The following is an 18,296-nucleotide window of genomic DNA, read 5'->3' on the forward strand; positions in this document are numbered from 1 at the left end:
ACTCTGATTCTCATTTCTACCAAGTCTGTGGCAGAGGCTTGTTTCTTTTCAAAGTTCCGAGTGATACCCTGGCTGCCAGGTCGGTGTGAGAGGCCTGTCCAGGTACACTATACCCACTCCGGCTGGAGTGGCGACGAAATTAAAGTATCGTTGGAAGCAGGATTGTTTCCGTTGCTGTTAGGCCTGAATCTGCAATTCTCCTCCTCTATTTATTTGCCGTGTTTTGGCAAGAATAAAAGCACAAGAAAGACACCTGCTGTTTGGACATTCCATCATTGCTGCTCTCATCTATCTACCCCTAGACGCTCATAGAGGTAACACGCCATCCCAAAATCTAACCAGCAGCTCATGCAGGGGTATTGCTACATGTGTTTTTGTTAATATTCACGAAAACATATTTTTTCCCACAAAAAATGCATTTGAAAAACAGCTGTGAAAATACAACGGGACTTAAAAATTTGCAATACCTACCATTTTATTCTTTAGGACCTATGTTAAAAAATGTATATATATATATATATATATATATATATATATATATATATATATATATATATATATAGTTCCAAGTAATTTTCTAATACAAAAAATGGATTTTTATGTACCGCATTTAAAGAAATACTAAACTGGGTCATACGGCATTCACATGAGCTCTCATTTCAAAAGCCATCTCTCACTTTAACTTTCAAATGGAAATGTATAGACAGAAAGGAGGGGGAGAGGAGTCACTGGTCTGACTCATTTACCTGTGTGTATAGATCACACCTTGAGCTATTGAACTCTGTACACAGCACAGCACAGCACAAAAAGTTAAGAAAACTAGAAAGCATGAGCCTAAAAAATAATACGGACCACTTATAAAAAAAAGTTGCATTTAACTAATAAGAAGGTATATATTTAATAAAGAATGAAAATTAGGAAATACCACTTTACATTTTCTCTCCTTAACACTCCCTCTCCAGGAACCAGGAAAATAAAATGCTGATTAAATCTACAGTAATAAACTGTAAAGCCCTATACACACAGTCGGAATTTTCGATGGAAAAAGTCAGACAGACTTTTTCTATGGGAAATTCCGACCGTGTGTATGCCCCATCTGACTTTTTTCCAAGGAATTCCGTTGGAGTTTAGATAGAGAACATGTTCTCTTTTACTCCAATGGAATTCCAATGTGAGTTTGGCCGGGCTAAAGCCAGATCGTGTGTACAGGGCATAATTATTTTCTTTTGCTATGGCAGGCTTCCTCCACACTGTGTGACTGGTCTGCCGAAGCTTCTTCATTGTGTCAGTCAGTGGTCACATTCTGATGTCATGGAATACAAACAGGACCAATAGTCCCACACAGTACATAAGTGCAGTGAGAGAGAAGTGAGCACTGGAAGCCTGCTAGAGCAAGGAATAAGCTAGATATTGCAGCTTATTCTACCCCCAAATTTAAGGAGCATTGCAGAAGGGGAAGGGGAGGGGGGCAACTGCAGAGGTAATTTTTTCTGCCATTCAGATTTAAACCAGGGGAGAAGGGGATATTTTTAGGGCTTTTGATTTTAAATCTTATTTAATAAGTCTACTCCACTTTACAATCATGTTTTGCATGTATTTTTCCAGTCTATTTTACTCATGTGTATACTTACTGCTGACTTATTTCTCACGTGGGTACCAAGAGCACTGATCTTCATGTAAAAAGGAGCTGCTTGTATATTGCTTAATTCTATCATAAACTTTGGTGACCTGCTTTGACCAATAAATGACTTGTAGTAATCCCATAAATCATCTTTGTGAATTTAGTTAATAATTTAACAGGCTGAACTGTGTTCGCTGTTATGAGTATCCAAGAGGTCATTTTATATCAATTTAATTGGGTCATAGTTACACCAATGTGAAAATCGAGTTATGTGAGGTTTAGGGTGATGCTTTGCTGTAAAGTTAATCTTCTTCTTACGCTGCTGCCTTTATACTGTGTAGGTATCAGAGAATTTATTACTAAAGTCTATGGGGACTTAGGTTTCGTTTTTGGAAATTTCGGTGCTTTGCCAGAAACACTCGTTTTAGAAGGCTACTTATTGCAATGCACAATAATGTATGAAAAAACAATGCAATGCACCAGCATGCCAAGGTATGAATGACCCTAAAATTAGACCAGCCATTGATTAACCACTTGCTTACTGGGCACTTAAACCCCCCTCCTGCCCAGACCAATTTTCAGCTTTCAGCGCTGACGCACTTTGAATGACAATTGCGCAGTCATACAACACTGTACCCAAATTAAATTTTTATCATTTTTTTTTCCACAAATAGAGCTTTCTTTTGGTGTTATTTGATCACCTCTGTTTTTATTTTTTGTTAAAATAAATAAATACAGAATAAAAAAAAATTATATTTTTTTATATTTTGTTATAAGATTTTGCAAACGGGTAATTTTTCTCCTTCATTGATGTACGCTGATGAGGCTGCACTGATGGGCACTGATGGGCTGCACTTGTTGGCACCGATAAGGCAGCACCGAAAAGTCGCCACTGATGGGCCATGATAGGCGGCACTGAGAGGTGGCACTGAAGGGCATTGATAGGTGGCACTGGTGGGCACTGAGAAGTGGCACTAAAAGGTGGCATTGATAGGTGGCACTGATAGCTGGCAGTGATGGGCACTGATGGGTGGCAGTGATGGGCAGCACTGCTAGGTGGCACTGAGGAGGCATTGATAGGTTCCACTCATGGGCATTGATAGGTGGCACTCGTGGGCACTTTCACGTGGCACTGGCAGGGGGTACTGGCAGGGGTTACTGGCGGCACACGAGGCAGATGTGCCTCCTTCCTTTTGGGACCGATGTCCCTTTCACATAAGCCGGTGATCGGCTTTTTTTTCTCCTCACGTTGTCAGCGCGAGGATAAAAAAAAAAAAGATTGCCGGCTTTTGTTTACATCACGTGATCAGCTGTCATTGGCTGGCAGCTGATCATATGGTAAGGGGCCGGGACCAAGATCCGTGATCACCCGAGTCTCAATGACTCAGGTGATCACAGCGCGCGCCCTGCAGGGGATCACACGGAGCGCGCAAAGGGGAGGACGTCTATTGACGTCCTCCCAGCATTTGGGGTCCACGCTGTAGCCGTCATTCGGCTATGGCGCGGGCGCCAAGTGGTTAAACAGAGACTACAAACTTGCCTTTTTTGACTACTCTTGTCTCAGTTTAGTAGCCAGCATTAGTTCTGACAATATTAACTTAAAACATTGTATAATGGCAGTTTTTTTTTTGTCCAAGTAATGATGGAAGTTTATTCGGTTCCCGACCAGCTCACGCAGATATACTGTGGCAGAATGGCTCTCCTGGGCGAAATCCCGTACATATACGACTTTGCCCAGGAGAGCCACCAGAGGTCACGCTTGCCCGCCCGCTGCACAGTGGGAACCTGATGCCCGTGGGCGTGATTGCCACCAGCGACACATGCGATCCTGTGCACGAGAGCCAGCACAGGGATTTGTGTGTGTAAACACACAAATCCCTGTGCTGTCAGAGGAGACAGATCATGTGTTTCTACAAAGTAGGAATAGCGATCTGTCATCTCTCCTAGTTAGTCCCATCCCCACACAGTTAGAACACAGTAAAGGAAAACACAGTTAACCCCTTGATCGCCCCCTAGTGTTAACTCCTTCCCTGCCAGTGACATTTATACAGTTATCAGTGCATATTTATAGCACTGATTTCTCTATAAATGTCAATGGTCCCAAAAATGTGTCACAAGTGTCATATCTGTCCGCCCGCAATACCCCTAAAAATCACAGATCACCGCCATTAGTAGCAAAAAATAAATAATTATAAAAAACGTCATAAATCTCATAGTTTGTAGACGCTATAACCTTTGCACAAACCAATCAATATATGTTATTGCAATTTTTTGTTTTACCAAAAATATGTAGAAGAATACATATTGGCCTAAACTGATGAAGACTTTATTTTTATTTGGGGATATTTATTATGGCAAAAAGTAAAAAATATTGTTATTTTTTTTTCAAAATTGCCGCACTTTTTTTGTCTATAACGCAAAAAATAAAAACCGCAGAGGTGATCAAATACCATCAAAAGAAAGCTCTATTTGTGGGGAAAAAAAAGGACATAATTTTTTGGGGTACAGCATTTTATGACCGCACAATTGACAATTAAAGCGACGCAGATTCACAGATCAGAAAAATGAAAAATTTAGAGATGAGATCCTTAAAAATAAATTATTCATTTATTTGTGGAATCATGTTGAATCATACACTGGTATCTTGTCGCCCAGGGATGTCAATATATGATTTTTGTGGAATTCCTGGCTCTTTCTCTTCCCACTTTCTCCACAAAGTCTCTCTTCTTCTGCTGTATTCTCTGTACCCTAAAATGCAATGCCCACGTGTCCAAATCCTAACACTTCTTAATGTTTGTAAAACTTTTTTCAGTTATAATAAATGAAACAAATATATGCCAAACAGAGTCGATGCCATTAGAAAATTATGAAATTGCAAGAATAAAAGGAAAGGAGCAATTCCAAAATTTGTCAATAGGTGGCAGTGTTGGAATGTAAATATATTCATTAAAGGACAAATGTATGGTCCTTAAAGGGGTTGTAAAGGAATTGTTTTTTTTCTCCCTCTAAATAGCTTCCTTTACCTTAGTGCAGTCCTCCTTCACTTACCTCATCCTTCCATTTTGCTTTTAAATGTCCTTATTTCTTCTGAGAAATCCTCACTTCCTGTTCTTCTGTCTGTAATTCCACACAGTAATGCAGGGCTTTCTCCCTGGTGTGGAAAAAGCCTCTTGAGGGGGAAGGGGGCGAGCAGGCAAGTCAGGACACTCTCTACTTAGCAGATAGAGAAAGGAGCTGTGTGTTAGTGGGCATCCAGACACTCCTGCCCGCCCCCTCCCCCCTCAAGAGGCTTTCTCCACACCAGGGTGAAAGCCTTGCATTACTGTGTGTAGTTACAGACAGAAGAACAGGAAGTGAGGATTTCTCAGAAGAAATAAGGACATTTAAAAGCAAAATGAAAGGATGAGGTAAGTGAAGGAGGACTGCAGTCACTGCACTAAGGTAAAGGCTATTTAGGGAAAAAAAGGAGTTGTAAATGAAAAAAATGTTTCACCTTAATGCAATCTATGCATTAAGGTGAAAAAACATCTGGTGTTGCCGCCCCCGAGCCCCCGTTTTACTTACCTGACCCCTCGAAAGTCCCGCGTGTTCACTTTCTGGATTTACATAGAGGCCCACTTCCAGCTCTGCAGCTCTCAATGGCCCTCCTATGACTCACCCTTCTCCCTTCCTGGCAAACGAGCATTAGAGACAGAGCTGTGCATGATGTCATAAGCCTAGGCTTTTTACCAGACAAGAAACAGGAAGTGGACTGTATTATGTATTTTACTGGCAGAAAAAAAATGTTTTACTATCCAAAGTTAAAACAACAAGGGCAGAAGATTTAATAGATGGAAAGATGAAAAAATAACTGAAGTTCCGCTTTAAAGCAGTATTAAACCCAAGAGCAAACATTTATTATAATTGCAAATTACCAATTCTTAGATGTGGTTGCTGCAACCATTTTTATTTTTAGGCTTTCTTTCGTTTATTTTCATCTGGCGATCCAGCTAGAAAGTCTGCTCTTTTTCAAAATAGCAGACTCTCTTGCAGATGGGATCAGTTACAGGGATGAGACAAACCATTTAACATTGACAGGGGTGATTACAATGATCAGCAGGGCCAGATTAAGAACATCATGGGCCTGGTGCTGAGGATTTTGGTGGCGCCTTTTAGGCTGCATTCACAACTCCGCGACAAGTAACGCCGCGTACGTGGCGTATTTTGCCGCGAATAGTGTAACTTTTTTTTTTACAAATCCTTCCTATTGCTTTGTATGGCCGAACGCCAATGCCGCCTGAAAAAAAGGGTCCGGGACTTTTTTTCATGCCGCAGGTGTACGGCGTCTATGAGATGTGAACCATCTCATAGACAGCAATGGGAATTCTGCCCTCCAGCGGCACGAGCGGACGGCGTCGGGCGTTTTGTCGCGGAGGTGTGAATGGAGTGTAATAAATAAATGCGTGGGAATAACATGAACGCAGCCCAGCCAAGGCAAGTGACCAAAGGCACAGAACCCAGAAGGAAGACCGGGTGAAGATGGAAGTGTCTAGGCCCCGCCTGATTCATCGCAGCACTGGAGGGCTCAGTCTGAAAATGTCATGCCGCATACACACCATCACTTTATGTGATGGAAAAAAACGACACTTTCTGTGAAGTAAAAAATGACATTTTTGAAACTTCAATTTTCAAAGACGAAGTTGCCTACACACCATCGTTTTCTCACAATGATCTTGCAAAGTGAGGTTACGTTCCACCACGTTTTACCATTGAAGCTTGCTTCATAAGTAGCTTCTGGGCATGCGTGGATGAAAAAACGTCTTAGAAAACGACGTTTTTTGCTACACACGGTCAATTTCTGTGAAGTAAAAAGTGCACTTTTGAAAAACGACACATAAAATTGAAGCATGCTTTAGTTTTTTTTGGTCGTTTTTTACAAGACATAAAACAACGTTTTCCCCCACACAGGGTCAATTAAAGTGACGTTTTTAAAAACTTCATTTTTTTTCATCACATAAAGTGATGGTGTGTACGCGGCATTAGTGTACACTAATGTGCTAATATGCTGTGCATACTTGTACGTTGTGGCATAACCTACCCCAGGGCCTCTAAAAAGTAGTAATGTCAGGAAAGTTTACTACCGCTTTATTATCACAGGATCCCAGGAGCCTCTCATGGGGCCCCCTACTGACCCGGTGGAGTGCACAGTTGCCAACATTTAAAAAATATTTTCAGGGCCACTTTTTTATATAAGTGCTATATTTAGAGTAGCTGAAATTCCTGATGTTCCTCTATACATCATAGTAGTAATTACAAAATTAAATGAGTACTAATAATGGGGCAGAACAAATATGAGAACTGATATTTCCTTTAGTTGAACTAACAAAAGTGTGTCCATTCTAGAGCTGGTAACATTGAGGATATTCAGTATAATTTTAAAGAACTGTTTTTGTGGGTAAGCGACATAGGGGAGGAGTATGGACAGTATATAAGTGGGAAGTATGTGCAGGTGAGGGAGAGGAATGTGGAGGGTCTAACAGTGGGCACTATGTACAGGAGAGGAGTACAAAGGGTACGGAAAAAAGCACTATGTACAGGAGAGGAGTGTGAAGGGTATGACAATGGGCAGTATGTACAGGAAGAGTGAGGGGGTATGACAGAGGGTAGTACGTACCAGAGAGAAGTGTGGAGGGTATGATGGGGCAGTATGTACAGGAGAGGAGTGTGGAGGGTATGACAGTGGGCAGTATGTACAGGAGAGGAATGTAGACGGTATGATAGTGGGCTCTATGTATAGGAGAGGAGTGTGGAGGGTATGACAGTGAACACTATGTATAGGAGAGGAGTGTGGAGGGTATGACAGTGGGCACTATGTATAGGAGAGGAGTGTGGAGGGTATGACAGTGAGCAGTATGTACAGGAGAGGAGTGTGGAGGGTGCGACAGTGGGCACTAAGTACAGGAGAGAAGTGTATGACAGCAGGCACTATGTACAGGAGAGGAGTGTGAAGGGTATGACAGTGGGCACTATGTATAGGAGAGGAGTGTGGAGGGTATGACAGTGGGCACTATGTACAGGAGAGGAGTGTGTAGGGTATGACAGTGGGTACTATGTATAGGAGAGAAGTGTGGAGAGTATGACAGTGGGCACTATGTACAGGAGAGGAGTGTGGAGAGTATGACAGTGAGCACTATGTACAGGAGTGGAAGGATATTTAGGGACTGAGTAGTGGTTAAGCGGGTCATACATGGATTGAAATTACGCCAATTATGCAGAGACCAGCCATAGTCAATCTATGTATGGGCTAGCTGGTTTTACACAAGTCAATCTATTAATCAACTTGAGTACAACCAGCCTGTTTTTTTTTTCTTAAAACAATCAGTGCTGCCAGCTAAAGTTAGCAACACTGATCATTGTACGCACTGGCAGAACACAATAACACTGCAGGAGTGATTCCCCCATCCACAGGTCAGCAGGTGAGAGGGTGTGTGGGGACAGGTTGGGGAGAGATACTAGTCAGTGGCTGGGTAGGCACTGGTAGTATCAGAGCCAGATACACACAGGTTACATACGCCACGATCGTTAGAGCGAGAACAATAATTCTAGTACTAGACCTCCTCTGTAACTCTAAACATGTAACCTAAAAAAATGTAAAGCATCACTTAGGATACCAAAAAAAATTGTGCTAACTTAACTAACTAACTGTTTTTTTAATGAATGAAACATTTTTTTACAAAAAAACATGCCAAGTTTTTAACTGGAAACATTGTAACTGACACTTCCTTCTTAGATCAAAGGGATACACTTCTGTGTGTAAAGAACAAATCTGGGCAGTCTGCGAAGTTTGTAAACAAAATGAAACATTGTAACTAAATTTAACCACTTAAAGTCCAACACTTGTTTCTTAAGTTAGAAAGCAATATTATTTGCTAGAAAATTACTTGGAACTGCCAAACATTATATATATTTTAGCAGAGACTCTAGGGAATACAATGGCTATTGCTGCAATATTTTATGTCACACTGCATTTTCCCACTTCAATGAATAATAAAAACCATAAAAACAAAACAGTGAAGTTAGCCCATATTTTTTTTTTGTTTTAATGTGAAAGATGATGTTACGCCGCAACAATCGTGAGAGAATCGTGATCTATCTTCTAAGCAAAAAAATTGCAATTCTCATTTTAGCCAGAATCGTGCAGCTCTGTACCCTGCAACATAAAAAGTGCAAAGACCACCATAGAGTAATTTTCTAGCAAAAAACAAATGATGATTTTTACATGTAGTAGAGAAGTGTCAGAATTGGCCTGGGTGGCAAGGGGTTAATTACCATGAGTAATATACAAATAATTATTATAAGCCCTGTGATCCTATCAGTTTGCTGCAGTGTGTCAGCTTGTATTTATATTGGCCGCTCTGAATGTAGCTTCTGACAGGCTGTGCAAGCAGGCCCGTATCTCCGGAACCATAAATGATAGCCGTCCCATATTTTAACCAGTTGTGGGGTAGCTCTTCCCATGCCTACCCCCAAATGTGGGGTTTCTGTGACCTCTGGTCATCGAGCTACAACCCCCCAAATTCGATCTTAGAAAAAAAAAAATCTTGGGCAAATGGGCCTATCTTGAGAAAGGGGCCTGGAGCTGCAGCTCCATCAGCCCCATTGTTAATCCGGCCCTGATGATCAGCTTTTATTTATTTATATATGTAAAACCTTTATCCCCAAAAAAAAAAAAAATGTTTGCTGTAACTGCTTAATCACTTAAGGACCGCCTCCTGCACATTTACGTTGGCAGAATGGCAAGGCTGGGCACATGTACGTACAGGTACGTCCTGTGCTAGTACCCAGCCGTGGGTCGCGGGCGCGTGCCCGCGACCCGGTCTGAAGCTCCGTGACGGGGACCCGCGGACCCGATCGCCGCTGGAGTCCCGCGATCGGTCCCCGGAGCTGAAGAACAGGGACAGCTGTGTGTAAACACAGCTTCCCCGTTCTTCACTGTGGCGGCGTCATCGATCGTGTGATCCCTTTTATAGGGGGACACAATCGATGACGTCACACCTACAGCCACACCCCCCTACAGTTGTAAACACACTTCAGGTCACACATAACCCCATCAGCGCCACCTGTGGTTAACTCCCAAACTGCAATTGTCATTTTCAGAGTAAACAATGCATTTTAAATGCATTTTTTGCTGTGAAAATTACAATGGTCCCAAAAATGTGTCAAAATTGTCCGAAGTGTCCGCCATAATGTCGGTAGTCACGAAAAAAAATCGCTGATCACCGCCATTAGTAGTAAAAAAAAAAAAAATTAATAAAAATGCAATAAAACTATCCCCTATTTTGTAAACGCTATAAATGTTGCGCAAACCAACCGATAAACGCTTATTGCATTTTTTTTTACCAAATATAGGTAGAAGAATACGTATCGGCCTAAACTAAGGAAAAAAAAAAATTTTATATATATATTTTTGGGGGATATTTATTATAGCAAAAAGTAAAAAATATAGATTTTTTTTTCAAAATTGTCGCTCTATTTTTGTTTATAGCGCAAAAAATAAAAGCCGCAGAGGTGATCAAATACCACCAAAAGAAAGCTCTATTTGTGGGGAAAAAAGGACGCCAATTTTGTTTGGGAGCCACGTCGCACGACGCGCAATTGTCTGTTAAAGCGACGCAGTGCCGAATCGCAAAACCTGGCCGGGTCCTTTAGCTGCATTTTGGTCCGGGTCTTAAGTGGTTAAAAAGTGTTAGTTGTAGGGCTGTGGAAATTAACTATTAATTCATCGATTAATCTTTAATTTTTTTGATGGATCAAAATTATTTCGATTGGTACTCACCTCTCGGCCACCTTCCGGGCCTTCAGGGAGTTCCGTCGGAGATCCGGTGACGTCACGGACACCGGCGGGGCTTGCCGTGTCCATCTGAAGGGCTCCTTTGCTGTGCCTTCATATCTGCATGCCGGCGGGACCTTACTATCTGCCACAGGCAAGGGCTGTTACACTTCCCTCTATCAATCTGGGATTCTACAGCCATCCACTGGGAGTTGTGATAATTCCCTTCACGGGACATCTACATGCCGATGGACTGATGTTAACCTCTCCTCATCTGGATTCAGCAGTGGTATCCTTGTACACATTTTTTTACCAGTATCATACTTAGCTACATGTTTTTATAACTGCTTTTGCTAAAAGTAGTTGGATCTGTATGTGCGTTATAATTAATCGAAATTAGTTGATTAATCAATAAAAAAAACGATTAATCGAACACAAAAATTTTGATCAGTAACAGCCCTAGTTAGTTGTAGTTTGGCCTCAATTTGTTAGTGTGTCTAAATCTGCCAGTACATCCAACACGCCCTTCCCCTATACCAATGTACCATTCCTCAAGGCGCACCAACAGGTCATGTTTTCAGGATTTCCCTCAGATTAAACGGCTGTGTAAATTACTAAGGCAGTCAAACTGATCAAATTACCTGTACAAAATAATGGAAAGCGTGAAAAAATTACCTGTTGGTGCGCCTCGAGGACTGGAATTGAGAAACGCTGCCCTATACTGGCAGTGCCACTGTCCAAATGTGTTCCTTCTTCCAGAAGGCTTGGTTTTCACTGCTGATCTTTCCAGTATTAGAATGAAACCAAAAAACTGTGAAATACTGGAAAGATCAGCAGTGAAAACCGAGCCTAAAAAAAAAAGAAATCTGATGCAGCCGCTACATCTAATGATTGGTAAGCTGCAATATATTAAATTTTTGGTTGTGGGTTTAATACCGCCTTAAATTAGAAGGAACAATGCTTTGATTATAGTTTTTTTTCCTTATGGCTGGGTTCACACTATTGCAAATTGGATACGGTTTCCCCACACCCAATTCACAATAGCAGGGGATCTCTATGGAGCTAATGGCTGCGCTGCTTTCAATCCATCCACTTTAGCCAATTAAAGGCCAGGCTGAGCGGCGAAGAGGACGTCGGGGGTGAGCGCAGTAGGTGAATGGGCTCAGGTAAGTAAAACTGGGGGCGGTATTGTCGTATGTTTTTTCACCTTAATGCATAAAGGTGAAAAACATGAATCTTTACAACCCCTTTAATACGTATTCAGGTTTAAAGGGATGAGGTGGCAACGCTAGCGAGCCACTCCGCAAATAGTGTGAGCCCAGCCTTACTGTTCATTTTTTCCAGTGCCAGACAATACATGTGTTCTGACTGACTGAGACCCCAAAAATGTATGCCCAGCCAAAATGTTATTGCTTAGCTTCGGATAAAGTGGGGAAGGATTAGGAATCTGATTTACCTTCACTTCCTGTCAACAACATTTTGCCAGACAGGAAGTGAGGAGATCTCTTCAGCAGTAAACAAACAGAGTGCAATGCAGAGGAACTACTTGTAAAGTTGGAGCTGAAGTAGGGAGCAAGAGCCGCATAAGCCGATGCCTCCTCTGTAGCGCTGGCTCCTGTCCCATGCGGAGTGATAACAACTGCACTCCACTTCTTATCCCTGCTAGCGGTCTTCAGAGTGGTGCCAGCAGCAGGAAAGAAGAGATCTTCAGGTCAGTGTGAAGCAATACACTGGGCATAATAGTATAGGCATAGGCGTAATCACCCTGTGCTGCGCAGATTTCCTCTGCTGCTTGGCTGCAGAGAAAGAGACTGGGGATTCTCTGTCCTAAGTCCCTTTCTCTGTCTGAAAAGTGAGACATCAGGGGTTACATAGTCAGGTTGAAAAAAAGACAGACGTCCATCTAGTTCAACCAATAAAAGAGGAAAAATAAACTCCTGTTTAAAACCCTGATATTTCACCAAGCCCCCCATTATTCCTAATAAATTATAAAAAAATAAATAAATAACAATGATTGTAAAAAAAATAAAATAAATGGTAAGTAAGAATAATAAAAATAAATAAATAAACTACTGACCCTATCCTCTGCCCTACTGACATCGCCCACAGCTCTAGTGACACTGTCCATTGCCATAGTATATGTATACAGTAAATATATATTTAATGCAATCGGTTGCGCACACCTATGAGTATACCTATGGGCTGCTTTCACACTGATGTGCTGCATTTTAAACAGAACACATGTTAATTAAACAGGTTTTGTGGCTGATTAAGTGGTAAATAAACTTGTTTGGTGCCTTATCTGCAATTAATTAACTACAGAACCTGTACACCCCTACCCAAACCGCACCCCTTTAGCTGCAGTGGCCAGGGGTGTACACCTGTTACATCAGCAGCAGAAGTTATACACCCTGTTATGGTTGGTGGGTGTAGCACCTGCCAAGCATGATCCTATCAAGTGAATGATGCCACTCTGCCTTGCAACCTTGTGAAGTACAGCAAACAAGGGGTTAAAGCAGGTAGGGTTGTGTTGCTTTCTCACCAACTGCTTTAATCCCGCAGAAGCATACAGTTGCGGGGCGCTTGCAGAGTGGCCCCATTTACTTGAATGGGTCATGATTGGCAGGCGGTAGCACCCATCAAAAGCAACAGGGGGTTTAATTCATGCTGATGAATGTGTACACCTTTAGCTGCTGCCTCAACAGTTAAAGGGGGTAGGGATTGGGGGTGGTAAATGTGTGACTCAACTGCAGGGTTTTACCATCCCACAACTTTGTGTGAGCGAGCCCTAAGGGTGCTGCTGCCGAAAGCAACTAAGGGCTCATTTACAAGTGCAGTAGGCACTGCTGCTCCTCTGAAAAGCGATCTAAATGTGTGTTTGACAGGTGATTAGGAGGTTATATGTTGCCACCTCACCACCTGATTTAAACCCATGATTGCCATGCAATGCACACGATTGTGACACGATAGTACGGTAATTAGAGGTTTGGATCCGGTGTGAAGAGGTGACATTGTGCCCGGAGATCTTTGACCTTTCCAATGTTGTTCAGGTAGACCCCACCTCTTGCCTACCCCTGCTCTAGATGCTCATACGGGCTTCTCATGGTCCCCTCCACACTTCACCTCCTCAGTCAGTAAGGATGAGCTCCGGCGTGTTCACATAGAACACGTGCAGAGCCCGCCAGGAAGTCGGCACCCGCGCTGCGCTAATCACAGCCAGGCAGACATTTCCCGATCTCTGCAGCCGAGCATCGGACAATGTCTGCCTGGCTGTGATTAGCGCAGCGCAGGTGCCGACTTCCTGGCGGGCTCTGCACGTGTTCTATGCGAACACGCCGGAGCTCATCCTTATCAGTCAGGTGCCAGTCTCTTTAAGACTCATTGTGGGTGGGTATACGCTGTAGGTGCTCAAATCTTAAAACAAGATCAAAACACGCCTTACCTAAACTCTGGGGGGCATATGGGGCTTTCAGGGGTCACCTTTGCGTGGAGGGCGGTTTGATCCATTATTAAGGTAAGAGTACATCTTGAGCACAGGAGGTGGTTTCACTATATAAGTGGCTTGCAGCACTGGGATTGTGGTCACAGGCCTGATACATTGAAGCAAATGTGAGTGCAATGTTGTTTTGTTAAAAGTGGTTGCTCTCATAATTACTACACTATGGTTAGTCTTATGTGATTTGAGCAGCTGTAGCATATAGCCACCTGTGGTGAGTCTTAAAGGAACAGTACCCCACTGAGGATAAGAAGTGTGGTGGTGACCCTGAAAGACCCGTATGAACCCCCAGAGTGTGAGGAAGGTGAAGTTTGATCTGTTATTAAGGTGAGAGGATATCTTGAGCACAAGAGGAGAAGTGGCTTGTAGCACTGAGATTGTGGTCACATTTACCTGGAAGAAGAGCTAGAGGTGTGTGTGTCCCCTTGGGAGGTTTTACTTATAAGATTCTTGATTAATTTATATATTTTTCAGATAATGGGTAAATAGTTGGATGCTTCGGGAGAAATGTCAGGAGGGACACCTGTCTCGTTAACCATTTCCCTACTAGTAGAGTTAGAACAAATAATGTGTGTGTATATTAGGGCTGTTACTGATTCAAATTTTCGTGTTCGATTAATCAATTTTTTTAAATTAATCGACTAATTTAGATTAATTATAACTGTAATGTCGTCATCTCCCCCACGTAATATCCACGTGATCTCCCCCACTGTAATATCCACATGAGCATGTGCACTCAACTACTTTGGTCGACCATGGTGAGGCCTGTTCTGAGTGGAAGCTGTCCTGTTAAACCTCTGTATGGTCTTGGCCACCATGCTGAAGCTCAGTTTCAGGGTCTTGGCAATCTTCCTATAGCCTAGACCAGGGGTCTTAAAACTACGGCCCTCCAGTTGTTCAGGAACTACAATTCCCATCATGCCTAGTCATGTCTGTGAATGTCAGAGTTTTACAATGCCTCATGGGATGTGTAGTTCCGTAACAGCTGGAGGGCCATAGTTTGGGGATCCCTGGCCTAGACCATCTTAATGTAGAGCAACATTTTTTTTTCAGATCCTCAGAGATTTCTTTGCTATGAGGTGCCATGTTGAACTTGCAGTGACCAGTATGAGAGATTGAGAGCTATAACACTAAATTTAACACACCTTCTCCCATTCACACCTGAGACCTTGTAACATCGAGTCACATGACAACCGGGGAAGGAAAATGGCTAATTGGGTCCAAATTGGACATTTTCCCTTAGGGGTGTACTGACTTTTTTTGCCAGCGGTTTAGACATTAATGGCTGTGTGTTGAGGGGACAGCGAATTTACAGTTATACAAGCTGTACACTCACTACTTTACATTTGTAGCAAAGTGTTATTTAAATGTTGTCACATGAAAAGATATAATAAAATATTTACAAAAATGTGAGGGGAGTACTCCTCACTTTTGTGAAATACTGTATACCGTATATATCCTTTTTGTGAGTGAGTTTGTTGCTTGTGGCTCAGTAGTAAAAAGCATTTTGAGGATACAATAACTGACGATGTACGTGTGCGGCAAATACGTTTAGACTCTATAAGGTTGATTTACTAAAACTGAAGTGTACAAAATCTGGTGCAGCTGTGCATGGTAGCCAATCAGCTTCTAACTTCAGCTTGTTCAATCAAAGAGGAGTTCCGCCGCCCCGCCCTCAGTCAGCAGCTACACATACTGCAGCTGCTGACTTTTAATATTAGAACCCTTACCTGTCCCTACTGCGCATGCGCAAAGTGCGCTGGGCTTTCTGAATGGCCCGGCGGCGGGGAAAGGAGGAGGAGGCCGAACACTCTTTGGGCTGATTATGCAAATTTCCCTTCTCATAACTTGCTTCTGAGCATGCCCATTTTTTGCCCTTTTTGTTAAAGCTTACACACGACCTTTTTTTCACGACGTAAAAAACAAAGAGACAAAATAGAGCAGGTTCTAAATTTTTAATGCCCATTTTTCTCGTCGAGAAAAATGCTCTGGAGCCTACACACGATCGTTTTTAATGACCAATTTTAAAAATGTAATTTTTCTCGTCATGAAAAACGGTCGTGTGTACTCGGCATAATGCTTACAAACTAAAGTATAAAAGTGCCCATGTGTCATAACTCTCAACTTTAGAACCAGAGAATGAGAGACACATCAGGGTGACATTGAGCTGCAGCAAAAAGCTGGTGTGGTTAAATTACTTTAATTATTGGGTGGGGCTTAATAGTCTGATTAGAAACTGCAAATGAACACAATCTGGGAAGTATCCCAAAGTAAATTAACCTCACTGTCCTGCCCTCAACACACTGCACCCCTTTTCCCCTGCATGAGCTGCAGCCCATCCCCACACAAAAATTTCTCCCCTCAAAGACACCTAGTAGTCCTAGGGGAATTTTTGTTTTATGTCCTAACATTACAAGCTTGGCAAGGGTTAAATGCTAAATTCACTTTTGTTTTATCTCTAAATTCCCTGCTTCCCTATGTAGCAATATAGCATTAATGTACTTGTAGCGCCCCCTTACTTTTCAGTATGGGCGCTACGCTAGAGTAAGTTGGAATGGGAGGATTAGTTTACTCCCATTCATGGTTTATAGAAATTTAGGCTGTTGCCAAATTTCAGAATTTGTCCTGTGGGTGAGTCTGCGCTCCGGGGGTGCGTTATCACCCCCGGGCGGCAGCTGGCGCTAGAGGGGTTCTGACAGACCCACCTTCTCTCAGCAGCCAATCAGAGGAGTTCTTCCCTCGTTGGGCATGCTGGGAGGGGGGATATATCTGGGCAACCGCCGGGTGGCAGCTCTGTTCTGTGCGGGGCCCGAGTTCCAGGTGCGGTACCCACCTTCAGGGTACGCGCATCCATGGGCCCCGCCACCGTGGCCTGCTTTACTGGGGTCACGCACCATGCGGAGCCTCATCCCAACCAAGAGAGGGGCCCCAGCGACTGGCTGGGTCCCAAACTTCTGCTGAGAGGATCCTAAGCCGGGAGCTGTGCGATGGGGGATTGGCTCCGGAGAACCTAGAATCAGAGGTTGTCCAGGAGGCCTAGACGAACCATCTGGGATCCGGTCGCCACACTGCATGACAGGTATGCTTAAGCTAACAGTGGCCCATGTTCGCCTTGAGGAGCTGGTGAGCTTTGTGTTCTTCTATTATTAGTAACTCACTGCTCCTCCAACATGCCCGGGACATGCTGTTATGCATAGAGCCCCAGTGCTCCCGTTACGGGCCCGGTTTACAATTGGGTGGGGTGCCCAGTTGAGGCATTCACCCAGAAGAAGGGAGGTTACGGACAAGTATGCCCACTCTTTTGACTTTTTGTCCCAGTTCCCCTATTCCCCCTGCTCCTCCAGAACCACATAGACTTCCTTGTGCAGAACTCTTTGGGGGTGGGTTTAGTCAGTTAGAGTGGAACTTTGTCAACTTTGGAGGTGCACCACTGGAAGGTTTAACAGGAAAATAACTATGTTTCCCTTTTTTTTCCCTCGTCCTCTTTGCTGCTACTTCCGCATTTTTTTTTTTCCTCTTCTTTGATTTTTTGTGAACTGCTGCAATGCCAGCGCACTGACCGCTAGGGGCAGTGTTCTGCACCGTTATCACAAAGGACAATACTAATGTGTTTGATATCTTTTGCATAGAATATCTCTTTCTGACAGACCCACCTTCTCTCAGCAGCCAATCAGAGGAGTTCTTCCCTCGTTGGGCATGCTGGGAGAGGGGATATATCTGGGCAACCGCCGGGTGGCCGCTCTGTTCTGTGCGGGGCCCGAGTTCCAGGTGCGGTACCCACCTTCAGGGTACGCGCATCCATGGGCCCTGCCACCGTGGCCTGCTTTACTGGGGTCACGCACCATGCGGAGCCTTATCCCAGCAAAGAGAGGGGCCCCAGCGACTGGCTGGGTCCCAACCTTCTGCTGAGAGGATCCTAAGCCGGGAGCTGTGCGATGGGGGATTGGCTCCAGAGAACCTAGAATCAGAGATTGTCCAGGAGGCCTAGATGAACCATCGGAGATCCGGTCGCCACACTGCATGACAGGTATGCTTAAGCTGTCAGTGGGTGACACATTCTGAACTGACTGGGAGGACTCACTAAATCTAGTTTCACAAATCTCAAATTGTTGAGCCTGTGGCAGAGGCCTGTTCCTTCCAGTGATTCTTAAGTGGCGCTCCGGCTGCCAGGCCTGTGATAGACGCCTGTCCGGGGGCACTTTACCCACCCTGATTGTGGTGGCGACTTTCATATCCAAGGCCTGATACTAAAGTTTCTCTACGCTCATCAACTTTTCTCTCTTGTGTGTCATGTTGATGTTGGCCATGTTAGGCCTTGGAATAAAGCATTGAAAACTCAATTGACGTCTGGACACTTGCTCTTTATTCAC

Source organism: Rana temporaria, chromosome 2, assembly GCF_905171775.1.
Source record: "Rana temporaria chromosome 2, aRanTem1.1, whole genome shotgun sequence".
Taxonomy (NCBI): Eukaryota; Metazoa; Chordata; class Amphibia; order Anura; family Ranidae; genus Rana; species Rana temporaria.